The sequence below is a fragment of the Lutjanus erythropterus genome, chromosome 13, assembly GCF_056507025.1.
Source record: "Lutjanus erythropterus isolate fLutEry1 chromosome 13, fLutEry1.hap2, whole genome shotgun sequence".
Taxonomy (NCBI): Eukaryota; Metazoa; Chordata; class Actinopteri; order Lutjaniformes; family Lutjanidae; genus Lutjanus; species Lutjanus erythropterus.
Genome location: NC_139329.1, coordinates 27,423,325 through 27,450,283, shown reverse-complemented (window position 1 = coordinate 27,450,283; position 26,959 = coordinate 27,423,325). Strand labels below are relative to the sequence as shown.

The 26,959-nt window shown below is 37.9% G+C and overlaps 1 long non-coding RNA gene across 1 annotated transcript in view; it reads left to right on the top strand.

Moving 5' to 3' along the window:
* Positions 1-26,959, top strand: part of LOC146316748 (uncharacterized) — a 124,059-nt gene that overhangs the window by 5,512 nt on the left and 91,588 nt on the right. The window contains exon 3 of the long non-coding RNA XR_014771754.1: positions 857-905. This is a non-coding gene — a long non-coding RNA (uncharacterized LOC146316748). The remainder of the gene's footprint in view (positions 1-856; positions 906-26,959) is intronic.

Sequence of the window (26,959 nt, the reverse complement as noted above, 5' to 3'; positions counted from 1 at the left end):
AATATATATTTCATTAAAAGAATGGTCATTAAAATACCTGACTTGGGATTACTTGGTCAGGAGAGGAAAAATATAGAACATAACTTAATATATATATGTCAATTTTATTGTTACTGTGCTTTTCTGATTTGACTTTATTGGATAAATCAGAGCAGAAAGAGAGACAATGAAGACAAGGTGATTAGAAATGTTAAAGGCTGCTTGACTTGAGCAACATGGTTCAACTTTTTCCCTTTTGCGATTCTACTTTAGGTAAATTTTCTAATGTAATATTTCAATATAATGCCTATTGAGTTATATGATTAGTCTTTCTTTCCAGTAAATTGAATCTCTTTGGGTTTTGGACTTTTGATTGGACCAGAAACTCCTTGTGAAACCATCTTTAGGAAGTTTTAGGTTTTAAGAAGACAAATCATCTTTTTTTATAGAACAAAAGGTTAATCAAGAAAAAATTTAATGAAAACAATCATCATTTGCATCCCTTTTTTTGCCCTCCATGTCCCTATCAGCAACAGTTATTGTATTATATTGCATTTTGGCAAGGCTTGTTCTGATACCAGTACTGGAAATGCCTCTGTTACTGCCTAAAAAGTACCTGAGTCTGTCCACCAGTTCAATAATCATGTCATTTATTGGCCCCAAAATGGGACCCTGCTACTTCACAACAGCATCCTGTATGCCAAAGTTTTATAAGCTGAGCCAGGCCATACAACAGTGATAGCAATCATATCAGATCCATACAAGGTGTGTTCTTTGATGCGCTGGTAGTTACAGGTGATCCTGAATCACTATCGATAAGGAAACATAACATCTCTTTGCCCCATGAAAGTTCTGAAAAGTTGTGTTTTTTTTCCAGCTGAAGATGATTGGTGGCTAAACATGGGCAGCTAAAGACGGCATTAAAGGTAAGACCAGAGCTGACAGGCTCACAGAATAGTGATGCTGCACTGCAGGTACGTACCAAATAGTAATAGGTCTGATACCACATTTAATTCTCTTTAACAAAAGAATGACACTTGATTCTACAGTTCTACAGTGTGCCATAAACTCCACTTTTATGACCTTCAGACGTCCATCTTGACTCTAGTGTGTGGTGTTGCTGCTGTTGTTGTTGTGGTACACCAGCCGCACTATATGACTCATCAGGCACCCTTTGAATACTTTTAATGTGGACTGGCAACATGGTGATAACTGTTTAAATATGAGCTAACCACCAGTGCCATGAGGAAATATTCAAAGACCCCACACAGGCTAATTGAAATTCTCTCAGTTTAATCGTCTTCTCCATCATATGTTCTATTTGTCATTATGGCTGTCTGCAGCACTAATCAGTTGTTGATGTAGCAGCCTAGAGGTGTTTCACTATAACTGACAGGATGATAATAAACACGCATAATTGAGTTTTTTAATGATTATGATTTTAGATTATTTGCCCATTTTCATTCAGCAACTTCAGGTATCTTGACATTAAGGAAAATTAATCGCACTGTACATTTGGTCAGGTTATATTGTTAGCCTTATTGTCAATTTGGTAATAATAACTTTGAACACAGTTGGATTCTCTTAGACTTAATGCATTTATTATTATAATAAGATGAAAACATGCTTACTTAATTGCTCAAGGCTGCTCAAGATGGGAAAATCTGTTCAAGTTTGACTTTGAATCATCTTTTAGTCTCGTGTGCTTCATCAAGGAAAAACAGGACACTCGCTGAGAGTCAAAGTAAAACTAATTAGCCAGTTGAATATTTACAGAATTAGCACGCAACGTCCTTAAAACAGACGCTTTTGCCACCTAATTTAATCTGTATATGTCATTTAAATTGAATTATAAAAGGGATTATCCACACCTTTAGCTGTAATTGACTGAAAATTAAAGCATCTAAACAGCTATAGGATACACTCAGCATCCTTCTGTGTCTTTGTTGTTCTATAATAAAGAGTTGTTGCAACTTACACAGCTCTACTCGACGTAGAAAATATGTTCATAATGTTGGTTTAGGAATGTTATCTAATCTTATCTTATAAAATGTCATACTTCTTAGCTTCTTACTGGAGTATATGATTATTATTTCTGTATTTTCTCATCCTGGATGCCAAACTCACCATTCTTTGGCAGCGACACAGTCCCAGGCACTTGATACTTAGTATTTCTATGGCCGTAGCTCTGTTTTGATCAAAGGGGTTCAGGGGCCTAAGTTTCAAATCCCCCAAAGCCCATTTTGGCTACTCTTTGTTTAGCCCATTGGCATTCTGACCCCATGCTTCTCAGACTTTGAACTCAAAGCTTGGAAAAGCCGTATCGCTTCTTTAAACACATTATCAGTGGGCTAGGTTTTAAGAATATCACTAATCATCTTAAGGTTTTAGTGCAGTGTGGCAGTATCGTTCAAGGCTCGGGGGCCATTTACTGGCATGGGCACTGTAAGAAATGTCCTGTGAAATAGACGATAACTTAATGGCAGCATGGGTTTTGTACGTTAGAGCGGCTTAAATCTGCACTGCTGCAATAATTCGTTGGAAAATTGAAATATTTTTTCAAATTTATTAGATTTACAACCTAATTTTGAAGAGTGGATACGGTTTTGTGGGAATATATGGCACTAGTGATGTTTCTACTATTAGTTGGGGTGTGGGATGACTGCTTGTAGCATCCTCCGTGTTGCTTCTTTATACTTTCATTTAACTTATTTTAGCTCTGAAACTGTGGCTTACTTTGTGTGTTAGATTAGAACTTCATCAGAGGACTTGGCTTTAAGGTTGATGTTAAGTGTTAATGCTACAGTTTAATAAATAATTAATGTATTGCTGTTAAGAAATTGGAATGGACTGCATACGTTTTGAAAGGGTGATACAACACATGCATTTTATACAACGATTATACAAAGTGGAAATATGAACGGATCAGATTTCAATAGAAACTGCTTAATGGAAAGTGATACATAATAAATGCATACCAGCACTTTAAACTGTGTTGATCAGACGAGCTGCTTGAATCATCATCATCAAACAATTTCATAGTTAACTGTTTCTGTCAGTACAGTAATCGTTGGCCACCATACAGTTATATAAAATGTGAGAAGGACATCTTATCACAAATCTTACATATACTGCAAAGTTAGAATGATTCTAAGCACAGTCTAAATCAGGGTTCCAAATTTTCTGCATTTTCCTTATCTAATAGTTCAAAATGGTAACAGTCGATGAATCAATCAGTCATTAATAAGAAACAAAATGCATCGTCTTTTTCTCAGTTTAAGATTTATTTGAACAATTCTAGCGGCTCATTAGTTATGTAATGCAATAATTCGTGAAGCTTAAACTATTAAACAGAATAATAAAACAGTAAGGGCTACTGGTGTCCACCTTATTCAACAAATGGCTCAAGATAATGTCAACTGGGGCACGATTACTGCCATTTCTAGACCGACAGGGTGGACCAAACCAAACCGTGAGGAAACCTGTGAGGTTTGGAGAAATGGTGCACAAAACATGCTTCATCAGTTAATGAATTTTTAATCAATTCAATTCTTAATTATTAATCCCTAACATCCCCAGTCTGAGTTTTGATAAGGTTTTATTTTATCATTTATATCTATTGATGGACATGCACTTTATCTAAACCGAGTTGTTGTAAATTGCATTGAGAATGTTTTTTTAGCTGATAAAAAACTGACCAATCAAATATGTTCCTGAACACATTGAGCACTATCTGGATGAACAATTGTCCATATGTCAGGTGCATCTGCTTCATCCTATTGAACACTATCCCACTATCTGCTGTGCAACTTGTAATAGTCGTTGATGATACTGATGAATACACAATTAAAACTTACAACCTTCTTGACTAAAATGAATAAAAATGTATCATGAACACATAGTGCCATTTCCTTGTGCACTGTCTATGCGTGCCCATATGATTGCATGCAAGTCTGTTCGTGCCCCTTAGCTCCTCTCACACCTCTTCAACCTCATCAGCCCCCGTGCTTACGATTTGGCACCTTGAATCACATTGTCTTCATCTGGAAATATTTCAGCTGCATTTCTGCCACTCTAAAAGGAGATGAAGATAAAGGAAAAGAAGGTAAAAACACACCCTGTTGTGTGAATCCTAGAGAAGGCCTTGAACCCTGCCATTCATCCCTTTCACTTCATCAGCTGAGTCTAATTGCCAGAGAGGACAGGATACCCAGGGCCCAATTGTTCCTTATCCTCTTTGGAGCCTCTGAGGCATGAAAAGCGAAAGGCCTGCTTTTGATCTTTTTTTTTTTGTTAGTTTTTTTTTTTTTTCTGTCATCCCCTACTATCCTTTCCCTTAGAGTGAGACACTCTTTTCACACTGTGCCCCCTTCTTCAACCACGCAAAATAATTATCAAGCTCTGCTTCATCAAATAATGGCAGATATTGGAGGTCATGATGGGGAGGGCCAGAGGTCTGCAGGGGTGGCCCTAAGATGTGGTGGAGCTCCCAACTCATCTTAGAGGCATGCTCCTTAGCTGTGGCTACCTTTATATACCTTGACCCCGGTTTTCGTTTGTCTGTCCTAATGAGACCCTCTCATGCAGCCAACGCAATAGAGGTCTTGCAATGGCAGGGTTGGGAGGCCAAAGTACAATGAGACACAGGGCTGTGCTCAGACAAGGGCGCATCTGTGCTATCTTATTAAGCCTTGGAAAAGAGCTCATGCGTCTCAACGTCCCATAGGCGCTGAGAGCAGATCTATTGACACCTACTTGTCCTTTGCGGTTAACACCTTTCTATGAAGAGGCAGGCGCACCCAAGTTCTTGTTAGAAGTAATTCTTGGCAGAGTATTTAGTGAGGCAAAGTGCTTAACTCGGTCTGGGTGGCCATGTGGCGCGAGGATAAAGAATGCAGTTTTGTAATGATGAAAAATTCCTTGGAACTAAAGAAATGATGAGGGATGTCAAAGACCAATTTGTCAAAAGCAAACAGTGCTCATATTTAATGAAAGGCACCCAAGTCTTTCTTAATGCTTACTTTCACACTTGATTTTTTTTTAGTAAGTTCAAAAGCATGCCTTGGGTTATTGTTAATCATTGTTTTGAGAAAAAAAAATAAGGATTTTTGAACAGTTTCCTTTTTTAGTTTTCTTGCCCCTAGTTATGGACTTGGCCATTGTCCATGCCCATAAATATGTAAAAATATGAATGAGTCAAATCTACCACAAGCAACTTTCATATTTTGCTGATTTTGGAGGCCCCTGTGGACAAAAATGGTAAGAGTCACAAAATATATTGTCAAAAATGAAATGAACTAAATAAAAATCTCCTTCTGCCTCTTTTTAAATGGCTAACATACTACTGACAAAAGTCACAATTTGGCTGAGAAAATGTAAACACAGACTTGTTTTATTTGATTTCAGAGAATCTGATCTGGTAGAAGGCATGAAGAATAACTATTAAGAAATAATCAATCAGACCATTCTCACGGATCATCTGGTTTGCTTATGTAAGTCATATGGAGGCACCAGTTATAAATTGAGAGCTTCATAATCAGTAAAAAAAAATGTCAGTTAAAACCTCTGTTGATTCACTTAAATTTATCACTGCTGTAGAGACAATGAGACTTGAGATAACCAACCTAATCACCTATCTAAGTTCCTAACAAAAGGGACAGGAGGATAGACTGTAAGTAGAGCAAAATGACAAACAAAAACACAAGTAGGCAAACAAAAACCTTTAAGCAATCATGTTAAGCACGCCTAACATCTGAGCACTGTGCGAGAACAAAGCAGGGCTCCTGTCAGTGCATCGATCCACTCCTGAAGGCACACACATCCATAGCTCTCTGATTGCTCCCTGCCTCTCGCGCCTCTCTCCCCCGCGCCTCTAACTCTCTGTGCTCCGGCTCCTTTCTGAGAATGTGCTTATCGATCTGGCCTACTTCGTTGGAGTTAACTCGGTGATAAAACCTGACCAAGGGCTTCCAATGGCCTGGAAGAGTTGGGAGAGCTGGTGAGAGTGCAAGATGATAAGAAAAAAAATAAATAAATAAATAAATAAGACTGGTCGCAAAATCCACAAAAATATTTTGTCATGATATTAAGTTAGTGAAGTCAACTTAAAATATTAACCCTTATCTGATTTGAATCACAGTAGCCTACAGCTTTATGGTTCTTAAGCAGCTAATCGCCTCCTGATTTGGAGAGTGCAGTAAAACTAACTAGACTAGATAAAATGTTGGCAGTTTATTGAATGATCATGGTACTTTGACTCAAAGAAATGAATTAATAAATTTATTTATAGTGATATGATTCAGATTGTGGTTCAAACCATACACAGATCTGATGTGCTACTAGAGTTGGATGACATGTCTTATAAACGATGTCTCAGTGTTTTTAGGCTATTCCAGGACATACAATATATATCTCAATATGCACGTTTTCTATAAAATAACATATGGTACTTTCTCAAAGGCTGGACATAATCAAATATCTTGATATTTTTTGCCACGTCTCTGTCGATAATGTGACAGTATTGTAGGAATGACTATAGGTGCGTTCATCAAATATTAATATAATGAAATTTTTGATAAATAATCATCTGTGGTATGGATAGAATGGCTAAGTGAGTAAAGACAAATAATAGAACAGCGAAAACAGACCGGTTAGTTCAGAAAATCACATTACTTACATCACTGTAATATAGACTTTAAAACCAGGAAAACACAACACTTACCCCATTTCACAATATAAAGATATCCAAAATCTAAAAATAGTCTAGTCGTGTAACACAATAGCAGTATAATAGCGATATCTTTCCCAGTCCTATGTACTACTAATTATTGATCAAATATGTGTATACAAGCTATACGGCTGATATTGCCTGTCACTGCTCTATTGGTCTAATTGGATATCGGAGTATATATTATTAATAAAGATTGGCTATAATAATAATATAAGAATTTAATTTAAATTCTATGACAAGTTTTTTGAAGTACCTTACTAGAGACAATAAATTAACATTTTGAAGAGTCAGAAACTTACATATACATATGACAACAGATTTGTTTCAGTCAGATCTATGGAATATTAAGGCAGCCATCTTTGCTCATTAAATCTTCACTTCTCTTATCCTCAGGTGTGCGTAAACTACAGGTTATATTAACTTCTTTTTAAAATACAAAAGCGTGAACTTATTGTTATTGGCCACGGGAAGCAGGCAGTTGTCAGTTGTCGGCTGAAAAAAACATCCATATTGTGAATTCATAATACAAGCCACTTCATTTTGTTCACTTGTATTTTTGAACACGGTTGTGCTGGTAGATGATTTAATCATTGAGAACGGGTCTAGTTGTGAACATGGCATCTCCATCTACTGTACTGTATGCTGCTGTGCTCAATAGTCTAGAAATCTTTGTGTTATTCAGATTCTTTGGTATATATTTTGGTAGAGTAAATCTGACAGAATCCACTGAGCAACACTCCTTAATGGAATTTCATGACTGTAGCTAATGGCTATTTTCATTATTGATTAATCTGTCAATCATTTTCTCCATTAATCAATTAGTTGTTTTGTCCATAAATGTCAGAAAGTGGTAAAAAATGTTGCTCAACATTTCTCGAAGCCCAAGAGGAAGTCCTCAAATATCTTGTTTTGTTCACAAACCAATGAGGATATTCAGTTTATTGTCAAAGAAGAGTAAAGAAACAAGAAAATATTCACATTTGGGACGCTAAAAACAGGGAATTTTGACATTTTTTCTGTAAACAATTACTCAAAACAGTGACATGATTATTAAAACATTTGGCAGTTAATTTAATAGTTGACAACTAATCAATGAATTAATTCATTATTGCAGCTCTATAATATTGCGAGACAAATTCACCATTGATCCATCTGGTTGAAATCCTGGTTGCATGCGAAGATTTTCATTGTGATCAGTTTTATTCTGCTGTAAACTGTGATAAGATTGAATACAAATAAAAAAAAATGACAGCATTCTCTCTAATGAAGTAGTAAAGAACAGTAACTATTGTAATACCATTGTTGTGCAGTGTATTCAGATCTCAAGCAATCATTTATTCCAAGAAAGCCTACACAAAGATATCAAAAATCAGTGTTTCTTAAAAAAAAGTGACTCATGTTTTTGTGTGTCAGTGTGTGTAATCGCGTCTCCAGAGTGTGATTACATTGTATGTCAGTTTGTGTATATTTTTGCAAGTGTGTTGTGCTGTCATGTTTGTAACATTCCATGTGGGAGGGTCTGTTGATAAGTAAGCCATCTGTAGTGTTCTGCCGAACGACATGTTGTAAAGCGAGATTTGAGAGTGTGGAGAGACTTGACTTGACAAATCTTGGCACATAATGAGACAGAAGGGAGTAAAGGCAGAAGTCTGTCCAGAGATAAACAATTAGATTTGTCCCTGAGGTAAAGGCCAGGCAATGCAAGGACTCTCAGACTAACAAAATCAATATGGCTTCCAGTAAGAACACTCAGGGGGTAGAGTGATGAAGAGGTTATCATTCATTTCTCAGATTAGGACACACGTACACAATGAGGAACAATATCGCTTTAAAAATCAATATGATCGTTTACGTGAAAGCTGCTATATACATTCAGAAGTATGCATCAGATCGTCAACTATCTGTCAAACATCATCGGTCTAATGAGACATGATAACATAGATCAACAGGGAGACTGAACTGAGCCAGTCTCTTCAGCAGCCAATAGTGAGAGGATCTTAAAGGAGACAGCATTTGGGAATGATACTTTCACACCCCCAGATACAAACCATAATGGAGCATGAGCCATAGACAGAGTGGGCAGTCCCCCTGCGTTGCATCCCCTCTTAGGTCCTGCCCAGACTTGAAGGTCTAATCTAACATCTCACCACTGTTCCCAGCAGGCCTCACAGGGGTAGCACTGCCAGGGCAAGGAGGGGTGGACTGTTGGCGGCGTTGTGTGCTCGCGCCGGCTTTAAAGAAGACAACAAAAAGAGGGAGTGAATGGTTTTTGGGGTGCGAGTGGGGGCGATCGCAACTTGTGTGCGACTGCTGTTAGGCACTCCTCGGAGATGGAGAGTCGCTGACCATAAAGGTGTGAGTCTGAGCCGCGGCCAGCCTGTCGCACTCATCTCCATGGAGACAGCGACGTGGCACCCCAGTGGGCTTGTCTCTGCTGTGGCCCGGAGCAGCAAGAGCACTTGGGGATGTGGCCCAGCCATCACCTGGGCTCCAGGGGACCAGGAGGCACTGCTCCGATGACCTTCAACAACCTGCCAGTCTGTCATCTCGGCTCGGGGAATAACAAGAGAAAAATCAGCTAGGGATTTGTGTAGAGACATTGTTTACAGGGCCGTTGTTTCTTTGGAGGAGGCTCTTTGTTCCAGAGGGAATGAACTATAGAGAAGGACGTACTTTTCACAACATTAACTCACTTGATATTCTAAATTTTCCTTTGCCTGTTTTACCCTTTCATGTAAGGACAATGTGAGGGATTTTAGACCATGCTGTACTTTTGGTACTTTTTGTCATTTCCTGACTGGGTAGTCAAATAGAAACATCTGGCTGATGAGTAATGGCTAAAGAGGCTAAATTAACATAATTAGGTTGCAATATTATCATGATTCTCATACTTTAGACTCACTCTTTCCTCAGCAAGTGACAGTACAATGAAATCACTGTTTGGACATGCCCTGCCTCACCACTATAGTCTGCAACATTTTGATTGTAAAAGAAACATGTTGAACTTAAATCTGCTGTACCTGTTGTGATTATTAACAATATAACTCCTCAACGTGAAATGCTGACCAAATATAATAAATACTCAAGCAAAATAGTAACATCTCGATTGTGCAAAATAAATTTTCCTGGCAGACACTATAGTAGAGATAAAGCACTTATCTTCCTGGCCAATTATTAGCCAAGAAATTGTGCATTTTTACAATTAGCGGAATTGCTTAAATAGCTTATAAAGTAAATTATTTGAAAAATGTGTTGCTTTGGCCCTGATGCAGCTCCTCTCTGCTTGTTTTTCGGTGTCCCACCCACAGCACTATCTGTTAATTATGCTACTGTGCTAGTGTTTCTCAAATCTTTTACACCACGTACCAGAAATTACCAAGTACCACCATTATGATAGATATTAATATACAGCAGGATGGACCTATTCATCTACAGACAGTTCATGCAGGAGGCAGGCTTATGCATGAATGTGACTTTGTAGCGGGCTGCTACTAAAACAAAAATATTACGGGAAAGACAAAACTTGTTCTTACTTATATTTCAGCAGTTTCATACTTTCAGTATTTTCATTTGAAATGTTGTTGTACTTTGCTTACGTGTTTTTAAGTTCATTTATTTCATTTTTAAAATTTTAGGAGATTCCTCAGTGTACCAGTAGGGGGACCACAAGTACCACCGGTCGTACTAGTATCAGGGTACAATAGTTTGAGAATCCAGGCTCTATAAAATACATCATAATTGTTTATGAAAGTTTATTCACATTGTGTATTAATAATCTGAATCTGCAAACAAACTAAAGTTATTAAATAAATGTAGCGTAGTGGAGTGAAAAGTACAATGATTGCCTTTAAAATGCAGTGGAGTAGAAGTATAAAGCCGCAGAAAATGGTCTTTCAAAATTTTGACCTTTAGATTTTACTGCAAACACATATCAGTTCCAACTGTAGGTTATCGGTCTCCTTGATTACGAATAATCGGCATCAGTCTCAGCCCTGAAGAAAAACCATAACACCGATGCCTACATTATAGGGTTGCAACTAATCGTTATTTTCATCATCGATCAGTCTTTAAAAAAATGACAAAATAGTGAAAAAATCCCCATCACCATTTTCTTAAGCCCAAGTTGATGTCGTCTCTTCCCAATAATATTCCAACTGATGCTTTCACCAAGTAGTAACAAAATGAGATTTTTGATAAAAGGTCATCAGTAATGTGGATATAATGATTACCTGAAAAAGGCAAATAATAGAAGAGCTAGAACAGTTGGCTGAGTTCAGAAAATTACTTAATTTTACTGTGATGCAGCCTTTACAACTGGGGAAAAAAACAAAATCTCCAAAATCTAGGATGATATCTAGTCTCATATCTCAATTGATATTGATATAATATCGATATATTGCCTAGCCCTAACTCAAGCAGAGGATATTTTTAAGTAGCAGTGTTGCATGTCTTATTATAATGCTAAAATTAAAATATTCAATAAATGTTTGTGTTCACGTCACCAACAGTTAGAAGTATGTGCATTGTTATACTAGAAAACCACATGCTTTCTAGAGAAGGGATTCTTTTTGGCTTATAAGGCAAAAGAAACATGTTAAAAATCTAAAATAAAGAAGCTGTCTTATGTTTCAGAATTGTGGACACTGCGGTAGTAGAGAATTTAGCACGATTAGATACATAATCAGGAACATCAGAGTAATTCCTCTATAGTGTTATAGACTATTGTTGGTATCAGTGTGATAAATTATTGCCAAATGGGATCTCAAATCTCCTGCATTGGAGTGTAAAGCAGCGCCATCCAAACCATTCCCTGGAGACACTTGTGTTGCATTATCTGACAAACCAATACAGGAGATTCTGTGGAAAAATCTGTGCTTTCTTCCTTTCAGCCAAAAAGAAAGAGGATTTTGAATGGAGTGGTGATTCTTTATGCAGAGCTGAGACGCGACACCTTCCAGACGGTGAGAGATGGCGAGCCCTAATAATACAGAGCTGTACAATGGTTCTGACAGGCGAGCAATAAAGCAATCAGGGTCCCAGGCATTCCAAATCTCTTTGCCGCCCACCCTCTAACAGACTGAGAGATGGGCGGCTGACCTGTGAGCTGTCAATCATGGGGGATACCTGCTGGAGCCTGATCAGGGAGAGCTGAGGGCACCAGTCCATCAGATCTGTTTTCACACTCCAGACACTAACATTGCAAGCATAACCACAGACACAAAAAAAACCACCGCCTCGCTCTTAATTAGGAGATGTGTGTGTTGTTTGGGGAGGGGGGGGGTTGGACTTGTTTGGTTTGAATGGGTATGGGAGTGTCTTAGATATAGGGGGGATAGTAAGTGGAATCCCAGTGAGACAGAGAATAACCTTTTCCCTTGATTTAGGAATCAGGCATTGATCTGTCACGCTGTTTTGTACAAGCAAGAGCTCTTTCAGCATTGCTTCTCAGTGTGTGTTGCTCCTCAGTGTGTGTATAAGCAATATGTGTGTGTGTGTGTGTGTGGTGGGTTGAGCGAGAGGGGGGGTAAAGGCTTGTTCATTAGCTGTCTGTAGCCCATTCCAGCAAATAGATCACCATAATACTGTGGTTAGTTAATGGCTTTCTGGTGTTTCCTCTAGAGTCTTCCTGTCTGAGGGCTGACTGCTAAAAACTCCTCCACTGTTTTCTCCTCCTTTCTCCAAGTGGGGAGTCTTCTGTTCCGCTGCCTAACTCAGACAATTGGCTTCAGCCAGCGGCCAAGTCTGTGAGCAGTCTGGCCGCATGGACTCACATTAGAGAACTAACAGCAACATCACAAAAAACATGCTGATCTGACATTCTGTCTCACTGATGACTGGAATCCTGTTCGTTCTCCACAGTTAAAACCCAGTCTGTGACAGGAAATGTCTGCACAATGAGGAGTCATATTTTTGTTTTGCCTCTGGCACATTTTAGAAATAATTTATGATGTTTTTATGTTCAGAGAAATACAAGCTACATTAAAGTGAACGTAAATGGAGACTATCATAATATAAATTTTCTCTAAGTGCATCATTATATCCTTTGTTTTCACATAAAATCTAATAAAAAATGACTTAAACATCACATGAAACACAACAACATAACAAAATGGTAACATGTCAGAAGAGATATCAGAATATCCAACACTGTCATCCAAAGAACAACTACAGGCTAGATTGGTATGAAGTTTGGTATGGATAATTCAGGATAATTCATGATGCCACAGTGTTTTTTTTCCTTCACTGGGTAATAAACTTGTGACAACACCAGATGATGCTCCATACTCTTAAGGTGATTGAATGATTCTATGGTCTTTCCTCTGCACATGACAGTTCTTACATTTTTATACTGAAACTGAATCATCACAGTATTATTGTTCTGTCAGTCAATCATCTCAGCGGTAAATAAGGGCTAAATTTAGTTTATGGTGAAATTAAAGTCATCAGATGGCCAAAATGTTGACTGCGATGCCAATGATGTACTGTGGGGAAAAATAGTTGATTGCGGAGTCTCATTTCTAGATCAAATACTGACATTTTTTGAATGAGACTCAAGAATCAACTATCTTACAAAGCTGTCATTGGCCAAAGTCTCCCTCATGGACTAGATTTATAGATAGAAGTCTGAAAACAGAGCCAAGAGGTAAAGCAGAAGTCTAGTTTTCTCTCAGACAACTTGAATGACATGTTTGAAGATTTTTATGAAATGACGCCAAAAATAAACTGTCTACTCCTGATTTAACCAAGGAAGTTCAGCAAAAACACCATTTTCAGCTGGTGTTTGGTATTAAAACAGGCAGTTGTTTGCTAAGCACTCAGTAAGCCTGATCGACCTGCTGCTGTCGTGACACAAGATGGCTCTTTAACAAATCTAGTAAGAGTCTAGGACTTGGCACCCTAATTTGTGCTCTTGGTTTGTGTTCGTTTATAGATATTATCTCTAGTTTACAAGAGGTGAGGCCACTGGAGGGGAGTGAACCATGTGTGGATTGTGCTTTGGTCTGGCCATATTGTAGATTAAGTACCTAATGCAGGCCGGCCAATTGTCTAGAGAAACCAGGCTAATGTCTTGTCAAGTAATGCAGTAGTTGTACTGTGCTGTTTGCAGTTGTTTTTTCAGCATTATTCAGAAGATAATGCTGAATACCCATTTAGTTGCAGTTTACATCCATGTCTATCCAGACCCATATATATGTATGTAGTGAAAACTTGAAAGGAACTGGCCTGTAACTTTGAAGGGATTTAATAAAAACTGTTAAGTGGAAGTAAGGTGGAAAATAGAAGTAATCACAATACATGTGATTCCAGTGAATAATTCCTAGTTAAAAACATGCTGGTTTCACTTAGTTTGAAGAAATTCCCTTAAGGTATGTTCACAAGAATGGGATGAGCTGAAAACATAATGCCTGTGGCCACACTGTAGCCGACATGGAGGCGTAAAAAAGGTTTTTCAGGGTTTTTTTAAAAAAAATCTGAATCACAGAGGTCCTTCGGCATACAGTCATGAATGTGCACAGTAAAAATTAGGCTGATCGGTCCAGTAATATTTAAGATTAGCCGTGGGCAAGATGCAGGTTCATTGATCATGCACGTACACACTCATGCACTCACTCCCATACACAGAAGCGATTACATGAGGGCATAATGAATAAATCATAAAAAAAAACATATCATATCACTCCAGTATGTCCTCAGTTGTCATAAAATCATAAAAAAGTTTGTTAGTGGGGCTTCACTCTGTTGTCTGTGTGTTGTGCAGTAAAATTGGTAAATTTCCTCTACCAGTAAAGTTCTTTACTAAATTAAAATACCTACCAGTCCTGCACAGTCATTTGCAGATAATAAAAAAGTGGAAATATGTTCTTCCACTACATGCTATATAGGCCACCTCCTCAGTAATGGTCCACTGGGGATTTCATCCGCAGGATGTTTTGGAGAGCTAAAATAATAACTCTCCCTAAAATAATAACTCTCCATTGAGTTGAGTTGCTACTACTAACATGGAGCTACTGAAAGTAAAAATACCCACGGGTGAATGCCAAACCTCAAGCCAGTGTTACAACATGTAAACAAGAGTCTCTTAAAACGTGTATCCAGCTGGAATGTATCTCGATTCAAACTAACTTCAACTCTTAGTTTGATAGGCAGCATTGCCTGTGCTGTTCCACATACAGTAAATTATTCCTAATGCATCCCTCGTTAATTGTGACTTATTGAGCCGTCTGTCTCAGACGTCTCCCAAATGGAAAAAAAAAAAAAAAGATCTCAGAAGGGTGTTTTTTCTCGACAATGGATAATGCTGTTTTGAGGTTTACAGGAAACGTGTGCAAGCTTGATCACTCAGTGGTTCTCGTCTGATGGAATCTCACTTTGTGATCATTGCGTGAATGTGGTTCCTGACTGAGGGTCTAAACAACACCTTCATCCTTAAATGTTCTTTGTTGCATGAACTAGAGAATCATCCCAGAAAATCTGTAGAGAACATTACATCTGTTACTATAGGCTTGGGAGCTATGCATAAACATGTCTGTTGGAGAACCTACGGTGAGGCTTGTTGGGTTTATCCGTTCTGGGCTACTGTAGAAACATGGCGGTGCAGCATGGCGGACATCACAGAAGAGGACCCGTGCTCTCTTATGATATAAACAGCTCAAACAAAGGTAATGCTATTTTTATTTTTAGGTGATTATACCCAATAAAAACATACTCATGAATATTATATTCCATTTCTGCCACATTCTATCGATAAATCTGTATAATTCTAGCACAGTGGACCTTTAAGTTGTTAAACTAGGAGTAAAACTCACCTGTATTTGATTGAGAAACTTAATGTTTTAAATTGTTAGCAACAGTATACAGTATTTTTACTGTATTGTACTGCCTCTGTAAGGAGAATCAGAATAATTGTATGTGACTGAAGGGGATGGCTGTGCGTGTTTTTGTGTGACTGTTGCTGTCTGGTTTTAAAATGAAAACTGAAGTCTTCAAATCTTGCCCCTCCTTTTGCAAGCTTATGGGATAGCTGTTTTATGTGCGGAAAAGTAAACGGTCAATGATAGAAGATGAAAGGATTATGTTTTAGTGTGGATTTTTACCTCGACCATATTTGACAATGAATGATGAGTTTTGCAGAAGTCTTTTCTTAAACTATCCCTCTGTGGGTCTCCCTCCATCCCCCCTGCATCTGGGAAACTAGATCACTTCTAGGGCCAGCAGCCTGAAGTCTCCAGTCCAAAGAAAGGCTTGTCTTGTTCCTTCCAGATCTCTGATGTCATCCTTTACTGAGAACATGTATGTGATCTTCTGCAGCTGGAAGAGAGGCCCATATGCATTTTACATCACCCTTAGTTATTTTTGGGTCGGTGAGAAGCAGGGTTTACTGGACCATTCACAATCTGACATCACACTGAGGTCTGGTTGAAACTGGCTTTTTCTTCCTATGCGTCTGTCCACTGACAGCAATATCCTAAAAACACATCATGTCTTTTAATTTTTTATACCATGCTATAAGACTAAACTTGGATGTCTGCACTTAATGCTTCAACCTGATGTCAAAACTTTTGGTTTGGTTTGCTGCCAACATATAAGTTTCCTTACATAAACATAATTATCACTACTTTTTTAGTTATGGCATAATTACTGTAATTTACAGTTTTAACTTTGTTAAACATCCAGACAGTGGCTGTTCTCTCAGTGACTCTGATTAATGGAAATTATCATTAACAGGTTAAGAGAAATTAGACTTGTGATCATGGTACTATTATCTTAACAAACAAACATTTTAATTCATGTACTTCACATAAAATGACATGTGCTCATACTTTCAGGCATATATTTACTATGCTCTGTAGAAACGAACTACTGGCAGCTGACTTAATATTGGTAACTTAATCTGTTTCTCTGGCTTTAATGCTCCAAACTGAAGAGCTACAGCAAACTCAAAGGGTCAAAACTCATACTCAAAATTCCCAGTGGTTTTAAAAATACTGACTGAAGCTCTATTAATGTTTTATTATTTTGTATTGGCTCTAGTTTGCTCAACAAGGAACAGCTGTAGCAGAAGCCGTTAAACTTGCATGTCATGTGCATTGATTTTTAGAAAGAATTCAATAATGATCTCGAGAAGAATATGATTGAACTTTTGCCCATGCTCTACTGTTTAAAAAGCAAAGAAAAATCTAAATAAATTGAAATATCTAATCGCAATACTTAAGATTCACGGTACACAATAAATCGACACCCAAGATTGACTCAGGAGAGAAAAATATCGTCCAACCTTACTTCTTCAGAAGGTTGGCATTGCAATATTTGCACATATGCAAAAAAATGTTAATTTCCAAGTCTTTCATAATGTTTAAAAGTACGTGTATTTCTCCTTCTGAAGGGAATTGTGAGCTCTTTTCTTGTACATGCATCTCTACCCCAGCTTTGGAAACTGTTGACTGGTTGGATTGTTTACAGCACACAGGGCTGAGAGTAAACAGGCAAGAGGCCATGAGTAGCAGACTACTGTAAAAACCCAAATTAAGATGCACATTCTGAATGTGCTGTATACCAGAGAAAGGGCCTAACACATGAATAACATACCGACATATCCCACATGTCTCAATCAGAAAAGGCTATAGTCACGACCCAATTCAGAATATCCAAACTGAATGTGCTGCATGAAATTCGGAGTATTGTTATATTCTGAATAATAGTGGAACATTTGTATGAATATGAAGGTAGTTTTTGTACTCAACAACTTTTACTAAAGCATCAAGTCAGTTGTAAAGAGGATTTTTCATACTTCACATGTGAGCCGTGGTGACCCCAGTGGAATCATACTGCTTTCCAACTATTATACGTGTTCAGAAATGAGTCTTGTTGGAGAGAAGAAAGAAAGTAGATCATGCTCTAATCCTCCTGGCTGCCATCCTGGTGTCGTCCGCGTGTGAAGTTTTGTTCATTTTCCCATTTCTCAACTTCAGCGTGAACACACGGCAAAACAAACAAACCTGAAAGCCTGCCCCAACAACTTCTCCCCTTTATTGGCAGCTGATACATGAACAAGAGGTTGTCTTGGCTGAAAAAAGCAACTGCTGAGGCGTTGCTGGACCTCCAGACCTTTGTGACCAATGGCGTGTCATCCCTCACTTTGTCATGTTTAACTAAAACCAATCCCCATTTAAAGCAGCATCCATCAGTGTTAGTTGGGAACAATGACAGATTGCCTTTCTGCGGCACTCAAAGCATCTGGATCCTTTCTCTACTCCCCCTCTTTTATTTATGGTAAACAGCCTGAATAACAGCTGGGCAATGGGAATTTACAAGTTAATCAATTGTTTGTTAGGAGCCACCGCGATGCCCTGTACCCAACCATCTGCAAGTTAATGTTCATTTACCATGATAATTTTCCCATAGGCAACAGCATAACTATTGATTTCTTCATGAGACATTTATCCACACACTTACAGCATTATGAAATGCATAATATAGGAAACTGTTGAAAACGTGGAAGAGTTTAATTTAGTCCATGACAAATGTCATGTTAAGCCTCCGGCATAACTGAATTCAATACTGAATTTGTACACATGGTGCCAAAAGAAAAAGAAAACTATATGAGCAGCAACAGTGTGGCTGCATGCACAGTTTTTTCTTCCAGGTGGAAGTCCTGGAAGCCATATTAAGTTTCACACACTGGTGCTTCACCTATATAAGCACTGTTTATCCTTGACACTGTGCTTCCTGTTAAAGTGAAGTTGCCTTTGTCTGTCCTCTCCCCCAAGTATTTGTGCCTGTGGCAGGGTCTGTCTTTTGTTCCCCTCCTGATCCTCCTCTTCGCCACAAGATGACCCGTGTGCACTCACGTCTCAGACAGGTCGGTCACGAATGTCCCTCAACACGCAGTCAGCAGTCCACATGATTGGCTCTTGCACAGTGTCAACACATGTACAAATTGCATCATCAGAAAAAGCTGGCAGAAATATTGTTTTCATTTGTGTTTGAAGTGAAGACTACTTTTTACTTTTTGGGGTAACACTTTATAATAATCAAAAGGTAAATTGATAGGTAATAGTTATTTCACTGTTAATTAAAAAAAATATGTTTGCAAATTATTGGTAATAATGTAATTTGTTATTTTATCATTAGTTTTGTGAAATTAAAAAGTACTTTGCAAACTATCTATTAACACTATTTGGATGGCTATGATAAAGCCACATCTGATGATTATAAAACCAGACTTAGTTACATATGTAACTTGCATACATTAAGTATGTGAACTTGCACTTGCTTATTTTAACCCAAATCGTGTTTTTTTTCCCCTAAATATACATAAGTAGATTTGTTTCTGGTTAATAAATACTGTGTAGTGAATCTATAAACGTTATTTGGATGATCATCATAAAGTTGTAACTGATGATTATAAAACTTTAAAATAGTATAATAAGTGGTTTAGTATTATAGTTAGTTAACTATTAACTGAAGTTTAATCAACTATAAATTACTGTTTATTAACGATGGTTGTTATAAAGTGTTCCCCATTTGGCACTGATGTTAAAAACTAAGTTTTAATTAAAACTTCTGTTCTTTAAATATTTTCACCAAATCAAACAAAAATGATTTAACAAAACAAACACAAGAACATAAATATCAGAATAAGTGTCTACTTCTCTTCACTCATCACCCACTTAACCTGAGAAATAAGATATGTTATTTAATGTCAAGGCAGAGATTAATCATTGCAACTCCAAATCTGACAATAAAATGTTTAGAAAATTCATAAATACACAACGGAGCAGCAAAATCTTTGCACACATGTAGAAATTGGGAAATATTTTTCTCAAATCTACTTTATTTGGCCGTGCTATCTTGGCAGCCTTGAACCAGTGTTAGGATAGGGCACCATTTACAACTGTGCTGTGAGCACTGGTATTCACCTTTTCCTATTTCCCGGCTGCAGCACAGAAACCACACGCTACTTTATTTATAATCCAACCAACCTCAGTGTGTAACTCTTGCCCCGTACTCTTGCTCGCATCACACAGTGAGGTCACTTCCCTCTGCACCTCCACCACTGCTCTTGCATTCCAACATGGCTCTAGGACAGCAGCCCAGCAAAGCTCTATACTCCTCAAATCACAAAGAGGCCCAGATCAGAGCCGAGCTGGACGGGAGCCAGGATCCAGGCCCTCACAGCCCAGGCAGCTGGGGGCAGCCTATAATAAGTGGGAGACAATGAGAACTAGCACACCTCCCACGCTTTGCATGTGGATGTCGATCCAGAATTGAAATTAAATGGTTTCGTAGGTTTTCCATAGGCCACACTAATTATGGAAATGTGAACATGAGGACCACTGTTGGGTTTAGAGTGTATGTATACATTAAAGTTTAACATAAAAGACATCAAATTAAGACAATATGTATTCTGTGTAAAGCTGTAAAGAAAACATGAAGGCATAAAAAGAAGCTTACTGGAACTTTTGATTAACGCCCAACTAATTCTAGATTTTTGGGGCAGGCACCAATACTGATATTAAGGAATTAAAACAGTTCCAATACCAATATATTGGATGATATTCTTTATACACAATATAACATATAAAATATATACATAAATGCACATTTTCTTTGCAATGATCCCTTAAAATGAATTGACACTTGTGACAAAAATATATACTAGAGGCAGAATATTTTATAGTTTAACAATAAACTTTATTGCCAAAAATATTATCAGGATGCTGAAACAGTCAGGTTTCACTGGTATTTTTAATCATCAATTGAATTTGAATTTATTAGCACACAAGAGGTGCTAAAAAGAAATTGATAAAACAAAGATAGCAGGGATTGTGCAAAAAAAAAGTTAGAAACCGCAAGGAGCTTATAGTAAAACCTCCCCTCTAGAATTTACATTTCATTACACTATGGATATTTCTCTCCTTTACATGGCAATATAAGAAAAAAACAAGTAGTAATAATAATCATACAAGCAACAGATGGGCACATAACAAATGAACACACATACTGAGCACAGTAACTATGGCACAGGTGTTTTTTTCATATTAGACTTAAATACGGATAATGATGTACCTCTGTAATAGGAAAGATGAATATCCTTTACTTGTCTGGTTGGATATGAATGGACATCAGAGTTAATTAAAAAGACGTTGACACTGAAAATGATCAAATTGGATCTTTTGACATTCAGGGAATGTTTATTCGTTCTGAAGCACTTTTCAGTACATTATAGCACATCACTGGCTCCTCTGATGAAGAAACCAAAGTTTGCTTATGATATGGCGATGTTGGTATCATCAGTGAAAAGAATGGTCAGTGCAATATCAGACATATAAGCAAAATCCTTGATATAGATGACAAATAAAAGACGCCCAAGAATTCCTCCTTGAGGCACTCCGCAATATAGCTTAATTCTGTTTGAGATGCAACTATTTATAGATACATATATAATTTCTGTTTCTAAGTCACTAATTGATAACAACATCCTGACAGCCGTAATGGTGAAGTTGAGATATGAAAAAATATAGTCGATATATTTGTATTATAGATAACTATAAATGAAAAACACAAATAGAGAAAAAAATATGCATATATTAAACCTGAATTAAGAAAAAGGATCAAATATACATTAAATCCTGGGTATAAACTTTACAAGTAAAAACAATTGCATTATGCCCTGTTTAAAAAAAAAGGTTTTCCTGTAGGTGTATATTGGGCATTATATATGCTGATAACTGATACAGATCAGTTTGTCTGTGATACGCCATTGTCAGTCCAGTATTGCTGGTGGACTGATACATTGGTCAAGCTCTACTTTTGATTTTGCTTTTGTCATTTTATAAATTTTATAGGCCAGGTTGCTTTCTTTATGTTACCTGTTTTAAAATCTGTATTTAATCGCACCAGACAGAGTTTACTGTAAAAACTGGGCAACTGATCCAGTTTTTCGTTTTCCACCAGTCATCAAAAACACGTATGTACAATGTTTTTTTTTTCACATGGGAAACCAGACATATTAAAGGCCTTCTGTTTTAATGAATAATAATGAACAGTTCACTGCGATGTAGAAGGCGGTGGTGCTTTAATGGTCCCTTGTAGCCTCTTAAGCCTCTGGTGATAAATCTCACACAGGCTCACTCGTATAACTAAAACCCAAACCTCATTCAACTTCACATCCATCAGTATTTGGCTGAAAGCGATGACAAAGCACTTTCAATTACACCAGTAACTGACTCTGGAAACAGTTCATAGCAGGGTCCAGGCTCGAAGACCAGGGGAAAAACACAAGGGGGGGGAGGGCAGAATGGCTGGTAGGGCATCCGTTTGACTTGCTCCCAAATAATAAAAAGGGTGGTGTGACTCGGTGACACAAGGGATGCCGCCAGCATCGCGAACCCAAGGACAATTCACCTATTTTGTGTGCTGTCACCCCTGTAGTCTGATTTATGGTTGGGACATCCTTCCTATGACCCGTTCGTCCATCAGCTCGGCGCTATAAGGATACTCTGGTGATTAGAGGCTGAAGTATCAAAGCGTCCTCAGTCAGGGCCCTTGTCTAGCACCAGAGGGCCTTACTGGCGCTGCTGAATGGGGAGTGTGGCAGTTGGGAGGGGAGAGCATTGCAGCAGGAGAAGAGTGCCATTCTTAACCCTGAGCACCAGAGGATAGGAGAGCTTTTTGAGAATCCATCAACTGTAAATGCTTCATTCTATAATGTTGCTGTTTTCTTTTCCATTTTTCAACCCAATTTGTAATTATATTACGTGGAGTGTGTGCTCTCTAAAAGTTAACATGGCAGTGTTTAATTGGAGTGATTTTACTCATAATTGCATGATCCTCTCTACCACTTTTGGCTCCCACTTTGTTTGAATAAGCAGGCTAATTTCGGCATCCATCCTCAAAATTAATCAGTATAGCATACTTAATATTGAAGTCCAAAAATGAAATAATTGAGAAAATGTAAATCCGCTTTGAATATAACAGGAGCCTCAGCCATCAACAAAAACAGCAACAATGACAGCACCGGTCGGGGAAACATCTAATGCAACGGTGGATAAGTGATGCTCATTTTTCTCTCTTTTAAAATGCCTTTATTACATAAATAAAAACAGAGTCTGATCCTCCAGAGTGCCTGATCTTTTAAAGCAGCTCTGACTCCAACCCCCCTGATGAAAGGCCCACACTAACATCAGGAGTCCAGAGCCTTTACTCTCTAACTTCAGGCAATTATGACACAGAGGAGATCTTTGCCTTCTGCACTCAAAAAGAAGAAGAAAAAAGGCATCCCTTTTTTTCCTAGCTTAGTTGTAAAAATAAGCTTGCTCTCCTCAATTGCAGTCACCCCGTGCCCTTTGCAATAGCAGCAAGGATGTATCGGAACAAGCCATGGGGCAAAACAAATCACTTGTGATTTACAGAATTATAAAGATTTTAATAGCTGCAATGTTTCTCTCTCAGATTGGTCTTTATTTCCAGGAGTCAAAGTTTCCTGGGTGCCTCAGGCTTTTTAAAAGCAGTAATTGGCCAACAGAGAGACTTAGGATCTCCCTGAGTGATTGAGTGTATTTGTTGCTATGAACTTGAGGGTATCACTCTAAAGATCACAAGTCCAGGTTGTGAGAGCCTGCAACTTATCAAGCACAATTCAGTGTGCAGCAGTGGAAGTCAGGCTACTTTTCCATACAGTTTTGTTTAAAGTTCTAACCTTTCTCTGGAACTTGTTTTTTTTTTTCTTTTTTTTTTGCTGATTAGTTATGTTTCCAAATAATTCAGCATAAACTAAGGGGCTCTGGTTTGTGAACTAAAGACTGCCCTGTATTAATGCAAAATAATCGTTATGATGAAGGGCACAACTGTTATTCTGGCTTGTGAGAAAAGCAGTGGTAAACAAAGTTCATCCTTGAGAAATTACATTGATTTTTGAAGTGAAAATCATTTCTTATTTTGCTCTTTGTTTCTATGCAGCAGTGAATCAGCACACCTTTTTTATTTTATTTTTTGGCCGTAAGTATTTGTTACATACAGTTTTATTTATTAGACTGCAGACATAGTGACATCAAAAAAACAATTAATTCTTTGCGGAACCGTGTGCAGTGAGTTCAGTGTTACTTTGAGCATCACAAGTGATTTATTTTGCCTCGAATTAAATAATAAATTCACCAGAATTACTAGTACACAAAATGAATAGTTAGAAATGTAATAACATGCACTCACTGCTACTTAACAGCTCTTACTTCTTCTCTTAACTGAAACTAAATACTGTCTCTTAATTAAACAACCTGTCTGGACCTCTCACCTGTTTTTAGAAAATCAGGCAATAAACAGTTCAGCAATGTCAGTATAATTAATGTCCCTTTCACAATAAAACTATTTACATCATGCTGACAATTTATTAAATATACTGAAATTGATTAGCTTAAATTTTTACATTGTACAGTAGACTTATAAATAGCTTGCATTTGCTTGTATTTGTTATATTAATTAATGGGTCAAATATATTTTGTTTGCACTAACTAATTTTTACTTTGCACATCTGCAGTACAACTCTCATAATGCTGAAGCATGTGCTCTCTAACCATTAGAAAAACAAGCCTGGCAGTAGCTAAGCTATATTAAGGAAATCCACCAGGGAGGCATAATCGAGTTTGACTCTCTACCGGTGGTCTCCTTGTTAGTGTTGTGAGTGTCAGAACTGACAGTGCAGGTAGCTCAAATGCCACTTAAGGTTTTAGCTTCAGTGGCTTTTGGAAAGAAATGACCATGACCTGTGTAGCTTGAGCCCACATCCCACACCCTTTCTGCCTGACAGCTGCTCAATGGCAAGTGTCTGCCAGCATGCCGAGGGGAACGCTGCCAAGCAGCCGGAGATAGAGATGATTACCACATCCCTCTCTCCCTCTCAGCCTGCTCGCTGAAAACTGATACCTACTAACAAACTGCTGTCAACATGTTAGCGAGGCACAGAGAGTGAGAGCAATAGTATGTGCTGAGAGAGAAAAAAGGGAGAAAAAGAGATGTGTGGGAGAGTCAACGTGAGGAGTCCAAACAAGTTAGGATTAATGACATTGAGACAAGTTTCTTTCCGCTGTTTTCAGAGGTAACACTGTGGCAGCACACTTGAAGAATGCAATCAACGCTATAAGGAAAAGCCTGGTTAGGCAGGAACTCACCTACGGAGTGATGATCAAATGAGGAATGTCGGAAAATGTAGTCACAAGGTCACTAGTTTTCAGGCTGCTGGAGCTCATCATGCAAAATTATGTACATCCATGTGCAGCCATGAATGCGACTGTAAGAGAAACTATTTCTTGAGTAGAAGTTTCACTTTTTTACTGGAACAATTATAATTTTTGCACAATGAATGCTACATTGTCAAGAGCTTCTACTTTAAAGTTTTTATGGTGTTGTGCAGATATGCAAATCGCTTTAGACCTTTTGCTCCAGTCACTTAAAACTTAGGTTTTCCTGCTGAGCAAAGAATGAATGCAGTTGTTCCAGAGAAGAGTTATAAATGTCATTGTTTTTGAATAAATCCCCCACTGCGCCACTTTAAAGTGAAATAAAAGAAAAATCACAGCTGACATATATTTTTCTAATTGTTGCAGAGGGGGGACAGGAAGCAGCATGGAGTAGCTTGAATTATCGGTAATTAGAATATCGCTGTGCTTAATTACAAAAGATTTTGATTGTCTGATTTTCAGCAGAAGGCCTATTTTAGCTACTGTCTTAATACACATTTGTTTTTGAAGATGGGGAATGACAATTATGATAATGCGCGTCCCAGCATGAAATATTTTTGTCAAAGACGGGAAAACAGGACATGTTAAGTAGAAATAATGCATATGTAGATTCTTTGAAAAATGCTAATTAAAGACATTGTAACAATCTATTTAGTATTTTTTTGTAATTTGAAAATGAAGCTATTTCATTCTAGGATAATTTTCAGGGCATTGCAGCTTTACTGGAGAGTAGTGTGACAGGATACACATTGAGGATATAAAAAACACAAAAATGGATTTTTTTAAACTGTCATCTAAATCAACTATTGTTCAGTTCTGCCAGACTGTGGGTTAAAAATACTCACAATCAGGTCATCGTTTTCCTAGCTTGAGGTTATAGCTAGGGTAAAGGATTTCCTGCTAATATAAACAATTAGTATTAGCATTGCTTTGTATCCAGAGCATCATGTGGTTTAGCTTCACTGTACAAGAGGTTGGTGATTTACTTATTTTCTGCGTTTCAGTCATTAAACGCTACAAATAGTAATAATAACAAACTCAGGGACAGAATAAAACTGTTTGCAGTAATTCACTCTGGAACTTTGTTGAGCAACAAGATAAGTATTTCTCTAAAAATCAATTTTCGAGAAGAGACAATGGAAACAAACCTAAGTGCTAGTTTGAACCAACCCCACAAGGCTTCCAGGGAAACCACCAAGCCTAAGAAGCACTTTATTAGCCAGCAGGGGGGGGTCAGGAGGACCAGCCCTGTCATTGATTGAGGTTGGAGGATGCATCCACAGCTGCACTTTCTCTAAATTTCTAAGAGTAAATATGCACCTTTGAAGTGGGGGGTGCCTAGGAGCACTCCTCTGCACAGATTGTGTGGGTTTCTGTGGGGAGCTGTAGTTACGGGAAAGATCAATGGACAGGGCATTAGGGGGAAGAGTACACTACACTGTCCAGCCCTCCAGCCTACAGAACAACTCAGCAGCTCCGAGATGGCCAGTATTATTGAGCTCAAGGCAGTTTAATTCTCCACGCTGTTTTCTCAGACTGATAAATTTCAACCTTTCCGGCTGCAAAATGTATCGGAGGAAAAAGATGAAATATACTGTGAACTTTATATACAGCTGGAGTTCGGTTCATATTGCTCTGCAGCCACTCTTTTTCTTGACACACATCAACTTCTGCTCTAGTCGTGATCTTGAGAAAATCTTTGCATGTTTAGAGAATAAATACATTTTAAAATTGTCCCTGGCTGAACACTTTGTAACTCCACTGTAGCAGTGATGCGCCCAAATCTGAATACGTTTTTCTTCTATCCAAAGTTGCCCATTATTCATTGTAAAAAGTCAGCTCCATGATCGCATCAGCATAGTTTAAAAAGGTGCATCTGTCTAAATCAGTCACTGAATTAGTATACCAACATCCCTTCAACTAACAACTGTTAGATATTTTTTTTTATAATGCCACTGCAGAGTTTCTATTTCCAATTCAAAACAGAATTTTATTGAAGTGTACAGTATGAGGA